This window comes from Colletes latitarsis, chromosome 1 (assembly GCF_051014445.1).
Source record: "Colletes latitarsis isolate SP2378_abdomen chromosome 1, iyColLati1, whole genome shotgun sequence".
Lineage (NCBI taxonomy): Eukaryota > Metazoa > Arthropoda > Insecta > Hymenoptera > Colletidae > Colletes > Colletes latitarsis.
The window spans coordinates 55,900,467-55,916,618 of record NC_135134.1 but is presented as its reverse complement, the minus strand read 5'-3'; the positions used below and the strand labels follow the sequence as shown (position 1 = coordinate 55,916,618).

The following is a 16,152-nucleotide window of genomic DNA, read 5'->3' as shown; positions in this document are numbered from 1 at the left end:
GTTATAAAGTTAGTGGAAATATTGCAATTATTATTATTATCTGTGGCTGTAATAGTTACATTGTACTCTAGTTTCGTATGCATAGTAGTCGTAATTCCGTATTAAACGAGCATACGTAAATGTTCTATAGAAACATATTAAGCATTTAAATGGTATTCCGTGAAGCTCGTTGCGTGAATGAAATCAGGTTAATATGTCACTTATATGTACATTGCAATTTCGTATTTTACAATTTCGATGTTATTCTGAAATTTTGTTTTGTTCGTTACAAGTTGAGAGCAATACGGTTTCTATCAATGACTGTTAACGTAAGTAATATCTCAATAAACTATCGATGCCTCTGTTTATTTATGCTACTATTGGCAACGTTATTTTTATATGTTCGCGTAATACGTATTATTATTATATTCTCTAAATTTACAGTAGGAGTGTCGGATCAAATTACAATTATTTAGAATTATCCGCGCGACAATAATGTCATATATTTGCAATAATGACAAATCAAATACGGTTAATATTGATTTGTAATGCTACACACTGGTATTTTGTGCCCGACCATCAAATCGTGTGGTCAAATATGTGTACAGTTAATCAAACTGCGTCGTCTGGAAACATTTATTAACAAAAATATGATATACCAATTCTCGAATCCTCATCTTTAACGCCATTTTTTCCAGCCAATGTCAAATTTTCCGGGGCGAACGTTACTCGTTCCAGTCGTTAGGGAAGTACCATAACTTCCAACCGTTATCTTTTTCAAACTAATTGCCCGTCTCGGTAACTTCTCTTGTTAGAGCGAAACCGTGTCTAGTATAAAAAGATGCAATAAAACGAAGATCGATTTTTTTATATTCTAAATTAGGGTAGCCTTTAACGGGAGCAGCGACAATGGGGGACACGAACCGACCATAAACGATAAATGGTATCGTGACAAGTTTCGAAATAATTATCAACGTCTTCCTGTAGCCGGACGGCGATAAATATTCATAAGGCGTTTCAAGATATTCCGGCTAACGCGCAACGTGACCATGGACCTTGTTCTTAATTAACAGCTTTATGAAATAGACCGTTGACAGAACCACGGAGGTTCTTCGGCTTTAATAACTTCTCGAACACGGTTGGGGACCTTGTTCCGCGACGGGAATATAACCGCTGTCGCAAGATTAAAACAACCCGATCTCGAGCCAAAATATGGAACACAGCTTCCTCGACAAGTTGTTGCGAGGCCGTGTCGTTAAATATCCACAACGGTTGCTTCAAACTTCATTATATTAACGATAGAAACCTCGGAATAACGTCGTTCCCCGACGCACGGATTATACCGGAACCCCTAAAACACGAGTCTCCGTTATACGAATGCTTCGTTATCCACATATTGAAATAATTTTACGCCGCAGTTTTCGACGTCTCAAGCAGTGTCGTTGTAAGGTACCGCAGAGATACCAACTAACAGTAGCGACCTAAAGCGTCCAAGAATTCCTGTGCTTTCGAGGCACTCGGTCTTTCAATTTCACGTGCCGGTAGCGATTCAAAATTCCTTCCGCTTCGTTTTGAAAAATTCGAAAGCAACGGTATCGGAGTTTAATCACGAACCGTAAACACTGGTTTTCTCGTTCTTTGTCTAGGGGAATTGTTTCTATAGTGGAGCTGATGGCATTCGATGGATTTCGAGGCAGAAAAACCGAATCACTGTTCGGTTCCTTTTCTTTTGGTCGGTGGTGGTTAACGTTACATCGATGGTAGAAGCGACGGCAGAAGATCGGAATCCGCGCCACAATATCGGTGAAAGAGGGCTCGCCAGCAGCGTTGCAAATAGAAGAAAAGGTAACACGGCGGGTGTCTATTGACTCACCCTCGCGGTCACGCTTTGTAGAAGACGATCGGTTTCGGAGAAACGCGCATAGCGCTCTCGAAGACCCCGATACCGGGTTAATACTGGAAATGCCGAACGATGGAATCGAACTCCTCGCCGAAATGCTTGCGTCTCCGGTCGAAATTGGCACGGATGTCCGACATCTCATAAGCCGGATCCGGTGAAATGTATGCTATCGCGGCATTCGGAACCCACGACCCTCGATGCTGTAATTATCTTTGATAACAGACCGAATCGCTGCCATACTAATTGTCCCCGTTCATACCGAGGATCGGTTCATCTAAACTACGGCCTACATCACTCTGGGAAACGTCATTGTTCGTCTTACGATACGCCGCCCCCGCGTAAACGCTACGTTGCTCGATTTTCTGATTTATAAATGTGCATAAAATGGCAGGGAATTAATTCAAAGACCCGATAACGAGAAGTGACCGTTTGTTATTCCTACGATGGAAAATGGAGCAGCGCGAAGTTTCAAAAACAAAATTGTTGGTCCGATTTTGAATAATCAAGGTATGCCCTATGCATGAATAATGGACGGCTTATTTATTTATGTAACGTTGAATTAATTAGCGCAATATGCAAACCTTGTTATGCTTTGCGCGAATCGCAGCCGCGATGACGTGTAAGTTATAACAAGCATTAGCACACGTAATTTCTGATAGCGTTGATACCTCCTGTCTACCGGTGCACGATGCTCTTTATGTCTCCGAGTGCTCTCTCGAGCAAAGATAAATACAAGAGACGGTCTTTCATTAGCGATACTCCGGATCGGTGCATTTGTAGCTCGCTTCTGGAGACGTACAATTTCGTTCGGGGACTCTTCGCTGTTGTCGCGTATAAAATATTTGGCAAGGTCCGATGCATTAACGGCTACTAAGTTTCACGGGATCGTTAAAAAGATTAAAAGTCTCTTTCGGACATTTGTTCAAAATAACACATTAACGATTTAGCGGTTTAAAATGGTAAGAAGAAAATTTCTTCTATTAATTAGCAATAGGTAACGATACATTAAAAAACTTGGAATCCAATATTCAGATTCGAGAGCCACTTCTCGTAAACTGAAATTTTCATTTCATTTACAAACCAAATGCCTTCCTGGCACACTGTAGCCTTTCTTCGAAGTTCCTTCGAACTCGAGACCCGTTCCTGTATTTGTATTCTAACCTGTTTAGAGGGTTCCTTTCGTTTATATTAAAAATAACAATAATTTGTGCAAATGATGCTCGAGGCTACGCGTGACTTTAATTAATTCGATTAAAAACTTTCGCGAATTATAATTTGTAATTATCAGAATCGTTCGGTAACGATTTGGTATCGGTTAAGATTTACGCGTACAGGATATTGCTTTCCGTAGACACGAGAGACGAAATTATGAAATTCTGTATTTACCGGCGAATTCTCCATTAAGGTCATTCTTGCCAGACCCCGTTCTAATCGCGCTTATTAGTTGGAAACAATCTCCTGTGTGTGGGCCTTTGGATCAAACTCGGCAATACTCTAATTGCAGCTATCCGGATGCTGAAAGGGGAAACTTCGAAGTTGGATTAAAAACGAGAAAAACAGAATGTTCCATTTACGTAACTCTGGTTCAGCTAGCCCGAAGACGTCCGTTTGAAGATTTTCCCGTCGATGCAACGATTACGAGCGATTCGGTCGTTACCCAACGAGTTGAAATTCTCTCGAAACGAAGCGGCGTTTTCCATCCACGAATTGCTTCCGTCGTAGCCGTAGCCGTCGGCGTCGGCGTCGGCGTCGGCGTCGACGCCCGGGAGTCCTGTTACCCAGCTTGAAGAGCATGCATTATCCTTTGTTCGAGGATAGAATGCGCGCGGCTCTTGCCCTCCGGCCGGCACGAAGCGGTACATACGTCATTGTCCAACGGGCGTTCTGCGGTGGTAATTGTCATTTGATCCCGGTAACTCCCGGGTATATATGTAGCATCCGCGGTTCCTACCCGCCTCGGAGACATTCATCATTTACAGACAATTGCCTCAACTTGCCTTGCACGACGCACGGACCCCCGGTAACCCTAGTGAGACGTCCACCCGGTGTTCATCGATGCAATATATATTCTGCACACGACCGCTAAGTACACGCGAAACCATCCGGTTAAGGCCTGCGATCCAATTTTCAAACCTCTCCCTCGAACCGGGAGTACAAAGATTTAAAACGCTGTTAACGATTCAAACTTTGATTAACGTTTTACGCACTGCGTTTCGTGTGCCGGTGAAAAATATTAAAAACGAGACCGACTAATTAAATTTAGCGGAGATCGTCAATTTTTACCACGAGGAATTTGTTTCATCTTCGCGTAGGGGAGAGTTACAGCTTGTCCTAGTTTCTCGAATCACTCTGTATACGGGTATCTCGATAATGGCGTCGCTGCGTCCACGCGTTGCGCCGAGTTTGCAGAAACCGTCTCGAACGAGGTTTTGGCGCATGTTCTATCCATCACAAAGTGACGAACATAAAACGTTAAACCGGTTCAATCGTGCTGGGAAATACGCATGGATTGTTCCGCATTCAAGACGTTTGCGAGCTACCATTCGAGCGCGAACAGCGTTTACGACGCGTCGTTGCATAGTACATAGGCGAAGAAGCTGTCGCGAGATCGTATGGCGAGCAGCGAGCATCACCGTCGTCCGAAACTATTATCGCAAACGAATAGAAGAAATTTAAAATTGTTATTTCGAGACGCTTCGTATTTATCGTAATCTAACTTTGTTTCGAATTTCAATCTAAATCTTTCGTTCGTGACTCGTGACTAGAATTTGCTCGATTTCGCCGTACAGTAATCATATCGTATCGATCGTTTGATTACCCAGAGAGTTCATCTTCGATTTAATACCACGCGATATTCTGCTTCTGAAACACCATTGTTTAGAGATACTAATTGCGCCGGGTCCAATCTCTTAGACTCTTTCGATTAACGTAAAGCCGATCGAGTGTGAATCCGACAAGCATTACACCCAATCGCAGCTATACTGATGGGAGTCGAGCATCGGGGAAAACGGATACGATGCTATCGAGGTAATTTAGTGTGAAAAGGCTTCGGAAATAGGAGCTTTTCCAAAGACAATTGAAACTTGCTTCTCCTCTATATTTATTAACTGCAGGCTGAAAACAATCTTAAACACAAATTTAATTTGACGGAACTTGGACTACGTTTTACTAACAAAGATTTTACAGAGAACGCTCGAAACGTAACTAATTGCGTCTTCTGTCCATTATCGAGATTTTATGCGGAAAGCACCGTCTTATTCGTCAATCGATGTCGATCGTTTTGTTGAAATACGAGCTTCCGGGAGAAACGACGACCTTAAGTGGTTCTTCGATTCGATTTACAATTTGTTTTCAATAATTCATTGCGAGTTTGGACAGTGAGCGATGCGAGCACCGAGACGGAGAAACAGAAATTTCCTCGGATCGAATTTAATTCGCCGGGAAAAGCGACGGGCATTAAGTAACGGAAATTAATCAGGTTTATTTTTATGGGACCGTAAAGTAATTCCACCGTTTCATCCGGAATGCGAGTATCAAATTATCTACGACGAGCAATTTGTGAATGAGAATCTATCGATCTCCGAAGCATCGGCCGCCAAAAACGCTGACAGCCGCGGAACCGATCCAATGACATTCTCATTAATAATGGTACGCATCGATTCTCGAATACGATGTTGTGCTAGGAAACAAGTTATCGTTGGCGCTAGTAAAACGTGGTTGTTGACGTTGAACGCAACGATGCAATTATTAACAGCATCCAAGATAGGCACAGCAACGAATTTAATTTGACAGCGTGTCACGGATAGGAAAATTGTTCCGCAAAAATGGTAAATCCACTTTCGTGGATCGCTAAAAAATTTTTACTTTGCCAGTTTGATCGCGAGATATCGAGAATTGCGAATGGAAAGGTGCTCGTCGCCGAAGTAGGGCGCGTTTTTCAACGAATTTTCGAAGAATCGACTCGGCTGCTGAATTAGTCACGAGCCTCGACAAAGCTGCGCGTCCAATGAATTTTTCACCGTGCTCGGGAAATAATTGAAAGGACGAAAATCGACTCGGCGCCGTATTTTATTCAGTGACTTAAGAGCCGGGGCGTCGGCGGCCCGGGGATATAAAAACGACGGATAAATTTGCAACGAAATTCCCGGGAACGTAGCGGCAGAATTAAAGATGTTACATGCCGACGCACTGCCGTCCGTCGCGCTCGTTAAAGGTTATTTATCTCCGAATTTCTATCCTTTTTTTCGTGGTCTCAGCGCGGACCATCGATATGGTCTTTTTCGGTATCGACGCTCGTATATCAACCTCCATTCAATCAACGTATCTTGTTCTAAGCTGGGATACAAACCAACCTTAAGCACCAATCGCGACGGCTGAACTTGATAGATGGATTCAATTCACCGCGCAAGGACATCGGAGGTCCTCGAAATTCGACCACCGCGTCGACAAACACATAAACCGTTCATAATTTTGCGACGCATCGATCAAATCCATCGATCCCCCTCGCGCTTTGCGGATGCACGATCCGAGAGAGTAAACAGTTTTATAAATATTATATTTAATATATCGACAGCGAAAGGAAATCTGAAACTATTCATTTTTAGAATATCTAATAGCTATGGAATATAAAAAAGAGTGATATTTCAAAATCACAAAATGTTTCCACCGTTTCTGTGAAAGAAGAATAAATATCGTTTGTCTAGAATAGTATTTTTCACAGTATCTGAGGTAATTTGAATATCGTGCCGACCGATACACGATTCGTATCGCTATTGTTGTCTGACCAGCAGGTCGAAAACAAAGAAAAACAACGGATGAATGGCACCGATTTCACGACGTGGACGGCGAGAACTTATCGCGAGAACAACGCCGCTCATTCCGTTTATGGCCCCTAAATTCCAGCGAACACGGTTTTATCCATATTAATCCCGTCGATGGCAAGCCGTCGCACTTTTCACGCGGCCTCCTACGTTTGCAACATATTGCAAATCCATTACGAGCGGCGAGCTCCGGCTCGTAAAGTTTATCGCGTTATCCATGGTCAGACAGGCTCGAAATGCGCGCGCAATATTCCTGTCGTAGAGTGCATTTCTATGCAACTGCATGCCGTAAAAGTGAAAAACTTCCCTTCCGAAGTGTCCGTAAAATTTCTCGGCCATTATGCTCTCGGCCATTGCGCGTCGACCGTTGTTTTCCTATTAGCACCAGTAGTCTCTCGTTCGTTGACGGAAAGCCGGCTTCGTCAGACGACAGGGACGGTCGAGGATCTTTGAAATTGCCCTAAAATCGTTACATCGCTATCGAAGATACATAGATAGATATTTTGCAACATTCGCGAGTAATGTTTTCGAAATCACCGCTTCAGGTCCGATCGATCCAATCCATTAGAGACGAAGCACGACGAGCGTTGGAGAAATAACGCTGTCTTCCAACCTATCGTCGTGTCGCGTTCGATTTTTGTGTTTTCTTTAGGGACCCCCGTCGTTTCCCGCGTAGTTCCGACTGACCTCGAATCCTCGCCGCGACGGTGACAGAGAGATTCGGGATCATCAAAGAGCCACGCGAAGATCCAACGATTCGAGATCCAGACGGATGGTCCGATCGAACACAGAGATCTTCGCAAAGAGGGGGCGCGTTGATCGGTGACGCAGAGTCGGGGTAAAAAGAAAGAGGGTGACTTCGATGGGTAGATATACAGCGATGTTTCTCCATGCGTTGTCTTTCAATGGTTAAGCAATTTAAAAAGATCAATCAAATTCTTCTGTATGCTTGATATATTGTTCTCGGTTCTGTTAGAAAGCTCGTGGAAACAGCGAATAGGCTCGAGTGTTCTGCCAGGCGTTGCGATTCGTCATTTACGTGCTATTAGATGCAGCATAGTGTAGGGCTGGGTTTGAGCATCGTCCGTACGAGGCTACTACTTATCTATTGGCCGTTCGATCCCCTGTGTGCCAGTATTATCAATCTAGTAAACATATCGTGGCCGGGCAGTCCTATCACACACCACCTATCAGCCTAATCTACTCACCTAGCTATGCAGCCAGTGCGGCGCAAACATCGCCATTGTGTCTATCTGTTGAACTGCAGTGCGGGTGTACTCAGGATAATAGCATTGAAAATGATTCTATTCTCGGAAATAATGGCACGGTCGCGCGCGCGTTCATACACACGCACACAGACACACACCCACACACACACACACACACCCACGCAAGCTCGTATCTATCCACGCGTCCGATCGGATCTGAGTAGTCTTGGCGGATGAACGCTAACGCGGGACAGTGCACTTTTCTCCGCGCACCACGTCTACCATATCGATAGATCCGTATGGATCCTTCCTTCTCGGAATGAAAGGCATTAAGCAGGCTTTTCTTTTGCAGCGGCACGAGTTCATCCAGTGTTTCTCAATCCTTTTAGCGACGAATGTTGGCGAACTTCCAATCTTCGTGGCCGCCATATTTGCGAGCTTGGACCAACCATCCGATCTTTTAAATATTTTATTCGCGGGTCTAGAAATATCACGATTTCGTCTCGACGTTTTAATTTTAACTCATTTCTGCTCTTATAAGCAAAGTACAATAAACGATTAGGATTCAACTGATACACGCTCGGAGTACATCGTTAGAAAATAGTCGGGTCATTGCGTTAATGTTTTCGAGCTCACGCAGTAGACGGAAGCGACGGAACTTTACGCGCATGAAATTCCGAAAGTGTCGATCAAGAAAGTTTTCTCATTAACGGCTGTCTCATAGATCAAACATCCTCAAACAGTACACGCATCCTATTTATGCACTCGAACAACTTGAACACATCGGAAAACCACGTTTCCGTCTCAACACTCAAATACTTTGAAAATTAATAACGCTTGGCCCGATATTTCTCCTCCCTAAATAGACACGGTTCGATTCGATTTCAGCATGTTCCTCTGGATTATTTCCGAGAAAAATAGTGTCTAACGCTTTATTTGGATCACGATGGCGTACTTATTTATACGTAGTCGGGTCTAATACGCATCCACTTTGACACAGAAGGTTGCTGAAGTCTGACGGTAGCATAGCGGTGCGCGCCAGCATTCTAATTACCGACAATAGAACCGGACCAATTCGAAGAGGGATAGAAACTGTATTAGTGACAATGGGGTAGATATGCGCGACGCCGGCACGTACCGGTCGGAGTTCGTTTGTTTCGACAAATGGAATTGGTAACAGGATTATGACCATTACCTCTTTGCATTGCAACTACCGTTTCGACGACTCCTACATTCGCCACTCGCTTGGTTTCCGCTAATGTTGTCGTTATTGCTCCTCTTGTATCCTGTGCGCCATCGGAACCGTCAATGATGGGGATGGATTAAATTTTCGATCGCACTGTACCTTCCACCTTTTCGTGGATTTTCCATCGCTGCCATCTTTTTACTCGCCAAAGAACGAAATTTACATCAGCTTATCCGAAAACGAAGATTCCACCATTTTTGTGCGGGCTATTTTGTTACGAATCATGATTATTTCGAGGGTTGATTCCGTGGACCAAGAATAACGATTGGATTTTTATTTATTTGACTTTGCTATAATAATAACGTTTGTTATAATATGTTAATGCAGGTTTTACTGCAAATATTGATTGAAAACGAGGTGTCGAAACGTTTACCATTATGCATTTATCGGTTAACGATTTTAGATTTATGCTATTAATATGCCGGGAGAATGGAGGTCAAACGTTTTCGTTTATTAATTTCCTGATGGTATTACGATAATGAATCAATTACGATCTTGAAGCAAATAGTGACTTTATGCGAATGATAAACATCGACGGACAACGTCACTTTTCAAGACGCCTCTTCTAGCCATGAATATTGAAAGGTTTTCAAAGACATACATGGATAAATTTAAAAAGTGGACGTACAATATGTGCGCTACAAATCGACCCTACTGAAAGTTTTTTGCAACCATTAAATTTGATCGAATAAACAGAACGCGCGTCAAAACCATCGTCGCTGGAAACGTTGCGTTAAGAGTTTGATATAGGTTGTCGAAACTACAGGGTAAAAACTGACGCAGATAATTGAATACTATTCACGAAAAATCGAAATGGCAATCAGCGCTGGTAACCATTCTTTCCGAACAACGTTCAACCGTGTATCGTGTGTAGACTGTAGAAAATGCGAATCAATTGGGGCATAAAATTTTACCACATGCCGCGCGTTCATTCAACCAAACTTTTTTCCAATTAATGTTCATTTTTATTCAGCCTTTGAGTAATTTTTTCGTTCTTTTTTTTAACAACGATGCCACTGAAAATATGTTCGCGGAGCTGGCTAAATATCGCTGAAATTTGTCCGAGCCAAAATATAAAAATCTATAAAACGGGGGGAAATCTGAGCGACGAGAGCATGTTTCGATTATGAAAAATGTAATATTTATTTTGGAGTAACGAGAAGGAAATAGTACTCCTATTACGGAGGCTTCTTGGAAAAATTTTATGCAGTTAATCGACTCTCAATGACATTTCGAAATCCGTCGAATTCATAGGCTGACGTAAGTGCATATTTCACGATGGATATTACAGCGCGTGGCGTCTCATTTTAATTCTTTATTATAGCTTGAATATAATCGCTCACGCGTCGTTTAGCGGAACTTGAACTCGTAAATCATCGCGAGGATACACGTTAAGTAGTCTCGCGCGAAATATACAGAAATCCACTTACCGTCTTTCGACGCGATTTACCCGAAATAGATCGATTTACCGTTTCGTATAATCTTCATCCACTGCAGTACGCTTATCGCCGTCAGATTTTTTTCTCGAATCCGCCTACGGTCTAAATTCAGAATTTACGTCCACCTAATGAATTCATCTTCGAAATCGAACCCAAACCATATCACGAAACATCCAATACATACATATAAATAGAATAACGTCATGGATGAAATGCTTACTTATGCTCCATTTTCGGGTATACAGTTTAATTAACGAACGCTGGATGTCGATATCCCAGATATTTCGTGAAATTTTTGATAGGTAATATTCGGCGAGAATTCGAATAGAAGGTGGAATTTGGCTGGGTACATTCAACGATTAAAAAAAAGCATATTTTTTCGTGCGCATCGATAATCGGGAAAGTTCGTGAAATTCTTTAAGGAAAAGCTAATTTCTGTTCGCTTGTCATTTAGACGTAAATGTAGAAAATACATATGTCTGTATAGGCACGAACGAAAGACGAGCAGCGAATCTTGTTTAATATTTTTCTTTGATCGATACTGAATTAACTTTTAGTAACGTGATATTTCCCTTTGTACGAAGGTCTCGAGACATCGAAACTTCATTAGCTTATTGGTTTCGGTGCAACTGTTTTACTTCGTTTAGGGGAGGGAAGGAAGACTTGGAAATAGCCTCACGAAGTCTGGAAGTTAAGGACTCGTTAAATAGCATGCTTCACGCTCATTATTTACCCGTTTACTTTAATTGCCTTTTCGAATGTGGATAATTTGGCGACCATGTCTGTGTTTGTGGGCTGCATCGTTACAAGCTATTCTCGTCTTACGCTTTCGGGATAATGCAAGGACCTTTCCCTTAACTTCAGTATTGTTTTATTTTAGTTTAACGCCGGCACGGACTTTCTGGTAGTACAACTTCGTGGAATACCTATTGAGAAACTCGTTCAAGTAAAACTATCGACATGTATCAGGCACGTTTGTTGGACTTTCTTGAACTTAACTCCGAGACTGGGGGAAAGAAACACTCACGCAGGGAATCTTAAAACTATATTCTTCGTGCGTGATATATTTTCAAAATATTATCCACTCCCGCTTGCGTATTTAAGATTGATGTTTAACTTAGAATTTTGATAAAAGTAACGACTGTCGCTATTGTTATAAATTTGGAAGCTTGTCCAAGTTTGTGACTCGGATTTCTCAGCAAATAGTCTCTAAACTCCGTGGGAGTCAGGAAATTTATCGAGAGGGAGCGAGACACGCGATACGGTGCCTTGAGAGCACGTGCGAGATGACCGTGTGCACGTGTCGTTTTAATTCGTATCAAAAGGCAATCCCGGATCGGTGGTGTGTCTGGTCGGTCGATCGAGAGGAATGCAGGTATTCGCAGGTAGATAGCGACTCGAAGCGAGCGTATATAGGGTGTTTGTAGGCAAATAGCGCACAAGCAGCACCGGCAGCTAATGAAGATGTTTGTCAATACTGGTGCGTTACCGTATGCCGTAACTGTTACTCTCTCTCTCTCTCCCTCTGTTGCAAGAGCCATGTTGTCTGTGTCGTCTACGCGAGCAGGTGTACGTGTGCAGGGCAACGAGCAGGTCGAGCATAACCCGGTATAGACGCACATAGGTTCTTCGTTAACCCGATGGTGCTTAAGCTCGCTGGAGTAGGCAAGACGTGCTTCGTTACAGTTAATATCGAGTTATAACCGAATCATACTGCATTGCACCGAGTTAAATCTTACTTAGGCGAGTCTGACGTTACTCACCGACAATTATCTCGGGCTCGAGGCAAACTCGGGACGAGGCCAACTTGGGACAGACAAGCTCCGTTGGATTTCTCGCTCGCGTGCGCGTATGTTTTGTTTACGTACTCGCAGGACTTGTCGTCGACGGGGCGACGTTTAATCTTCTCACGGGAAAATTCATTCGGGGACGAAAGTTTCCTCCGAGGGGTGGATCGCGAAAGAGTTGGCGTCGAGGGATCACCGTCACTTTACAAACTGATTCTGTATCGAGACCTTTCATAGTGGTGGTCAGCAAGAAAGCGAGATACCTTTTTGACTCGAGACGACGGAAGTTGTCCCTGACCTGTTCGCGCGAAACACGGAAACGTCAGCGCCGTAACGATCAAATTCATTCGATGAAATTGTCGCCGGTTAGAAAGTTGAAACCGCAGCAAATAGTCTCTTGTGGGAGTAGACATTTATCAACGTAGTTTGGAATGGAAGTTGCCTGCGGTTCGGTAACCGAGTACCAAATACATGGATGCGAGAGTTGTTCGGGTTTTTAAGGAGTTATGGGGTTGGAGCCAGGACGACGCGACAGGGGAAGGTTTACAACATTGTACTCGGGGCGTGATTCAGTGACGGAAACTTAGTGTGTCGCGGGTGGAGTTTCGGGAAGTATTTGCCTCAAAGGAAAATATTTGGCGGAGTTGGCGGACTTGATATATTACAGCGAGATCGTTTCGTGAATCGTATCGTACATTTAAAATGACTGATTCTTTCCCCTCTGGCGACAAAACTTGGGAAAGAAGAGTGAAAAATAATCACGAATCCAAAAACTTAACCGGTTGAACTGAAATCCTTAGACTTTTAAAAATACTCGATCAATATATTGGAATTCGTTCACGAATACAGATTACAGAGACACGAGATTTTAACAAAATTAACATCAAAGGATGCGAAATAGTATCGTGGGACTCTCGAGTTAATAAGAAACATATACACGTCGCTTTGACAGGCCGGGCATGGTATTTCGTTAATTTTCGTACTCCATTAAGGATATGAAATTAAAACGACCGGCCATATTTTCGTTAATTCGGTTTCCCTCCAATTTCTAAGTTGCCCCATATTTTTATCTTGCTGTAATTATATTCGTATTTAATTATACGGGTCGATGGAAAGCGAAGTAACAGCGAATCGCGTTAACGTGATCGCGTTAACGTGACTTTTTTCCCCTCCAATTTCGCGAACGTACTCGGTGTCGTAAATAAAAGTGAAGTTTCACTTGAATAAAATCACCGGGTGCTGCTCGGGCAATAAAATTAAGTAACAGATACAAGTTCGCGGGTTGTTAGGATAATTATCAGGAATACTTTTAAAGTACATACCTAATCGTTGGATGAGCGAGTTTCTCGCATGCCTCGTCCATAGACTATCGTAGATCGTTTGGTAGTTTGGTAGTATATTTGTTCAATCACAGAATTAAGAAATTGAAAGAATAGAAAAATGAACTATTGCAAGGGATGACGAATCGTGTTTTAACCACTGCTGGCTAAAAGAAGAATCGATCGATTAGTTTGTGGAACATACACTCTGTTGGCAAGGATTCATCTTTGTTAGTGAAAAATTCGAAAATAAAGTTTGACATTCTTCTTTTTCCCACCGAACGACTTTATTCGCCACAATGGGGGTAATGTGCAAATTGAGGTACCTGTAAACATGGCAGATTGCAATAGGGAAAACCAGCTCCATCGAATAGTCATTTTATAAATCCAGGTGAATTAATTATAGTTGGAAATTATATTAGGAAAATATCGACGAAAGGAAATTAAATAAATAGGTCAATAAATTGAGCTTTTCTTTCTGTCATTTTAAGTTGACACGAGCGATTAAATTCATTGCTGCGAGCGACCAGTCATTTGTGAACGATGGGTTGGCGATAATTGTTGTACAGCAGGCGCGTCATACGCGTTTTTCCGCGAGAGCCAATTTGCACTTTGCAACCACATCACGGGCTGCAGCTGTATAATTACTTTACAACACTCGAAATTATTCTGTGGACTATTTTTCAATCATAATTAAGAAAATAAAGTACACAGTATTTGATATCTTGGTAAGAAGTTCGGTATATCTGGAGGAAGGTCCATAATCCAAGGAGCTCAATTATCGTGATCGTCTCGACCCCATTTCTCCGCTAATGTACTTTTCTTGGATCTAACCGATCTTTTCCAACACACCCTAGTTTGAGAAACGCTGATCCAGTGGATCGAGCCACGTATTTGACATACCCTCTGTACAGGATATAAAAATCCAATCGTATCGAGCGAATGCTATCGCGAGCTCGTCTCTGCACGCGTAATTATGTTAGAATTCCTACAGGTCCCGAGGCACGTTCCTCTTTTTCTTATTTCGCTTCCGGTAAAATTCGATCGCTTAAGACGACGCTCGAGTGCAGTGGCTCCGTAAACGTCTCATAAAACACATTCAGCCGCGAAAGCAACGGCGAAAGGACCGTAGAATAGAAACGGCGAACACTCGGGAACAGCCAGTTCGCGCGATAAATCCTGTTGCACCGTTACATGCAAAAATACACCGACCGTAAACGTAAACGCTCGCGTCTGCCAGACGTAATTTCCATTCAACGCGGATATCTTCGTTTCGAATCTTTAATTCGCGGCGCAAGAAATTCCACTGCAACCCTGGCCTCGTCAGACGATCGACGCAACACCTTGTGGCGTCGCCTCCCATGCTCGCCACCAGAGAGGCTGCGCTCGACCGACCCCTCGGTTACTATATCTAGTCTAGTCTGCTAGAAAGCCTTACTGATGAGTTCACTAGCAGGCCCGGACTAAAGGCCCCATTTAGACGCCAGCGCGTCTATAAATATCACAGAATAAAATACATTACAGATACATTTCCTGAACAGTGCAGGTGCATTTTATAATCGATCGAAAAGTTTCATTTGAAATAATTGTAGATACAATTTTTAAACGGTGTATACTTGATAATTAATTTAACGGCGAATGCGATAGAGAAGATTATCGCGACTCTCGAAAGTTCAATTTTGTCCACATCCATCGTTTGACGCGCACAACCGTTTTAGAGAGAAGTACAAATACCTTCGTGTTTATTTTCCCGTTAAGCACGACGAAGTGAATCCGGCACGCGGGTCAACGAACACAGGACCCATGCGTTAGTATGCAAGTAGATAATGAAAATGGTGGTCAGATTGACGCCAGTTAATTGAAACTGTCAAATTTGTATACCTATCAGCACAGGAGCGAACAAACTCGCGCGTTAAGAGCGAATCACAACTATCTGGGACATTGCAAAAGAGATAATTCGTTTCGACCGAACTCTGAGATGAACTGTGTAGTGATAAACTGAAAATGTAGTGGCAGAAATTTGAAAATCCCTTATTTTCTAATATCAAATGTTACAGATCATTTCTTGCTACACTCCCACACTCGACAGCGTCCCAAATAATATTCCACAGGTTGCAAACACATGTTACATGATTAATTTAGATACTAGCTTTAGCTTTGTATTTCTTTAGTGTCATACATAGACAACAGATACAGTCGCCAGTATAGTTTAGCTACTGGCAGCCTCGGTTCGTATTGATCGAACCGGACTGAACTTTTGGAACGTCGAGTGTCACTGTCAGGATTTCGAATTTTTTGGTCGTTGACAGCGTCCAGGAGTTTATAGTCGGACGTATAAAGTCCGAGTGGTCCTCAAAATTTCCTGGTGTTCCTGGAGTAGGATTCTCGTGTTCGTATCTTCGCTAGAACGCTGGCTAGTTTCTCGCGTGCTCGTCGACGATAATGGAGATTATT

The 16,152-nt window shown here is 42.8% G+C and overlaps 1 protein-coding gene across 11 annotated transcripts in view; it reads left to right on the top strand.

Annotated features, from left to right (window-relative positions):
* Ten-a (Teneurin-a transmembrane protein) overlaps positions 1 to 16,152 on the top strand; it is a 594,721-nt gene that overhangs the window by 151,436 nt on the left and 427,133 nt on the right. The window contains exon 1 of one of the 11 annotated variants that reach the window (XM_076772598.1): positions 293 to 308. The exons of the other annotated variants lie outside the window; for them this stretch is intronic. The gene's annotated coding sequence lies outside the window, so the exon portion shown is untranslated. Of the gene's footprint in view, positions 1 to 292; positions 309 to 16,152 lie in introns of those variants that run through there. 11 annotated transcript variants of the gene reach the window in all.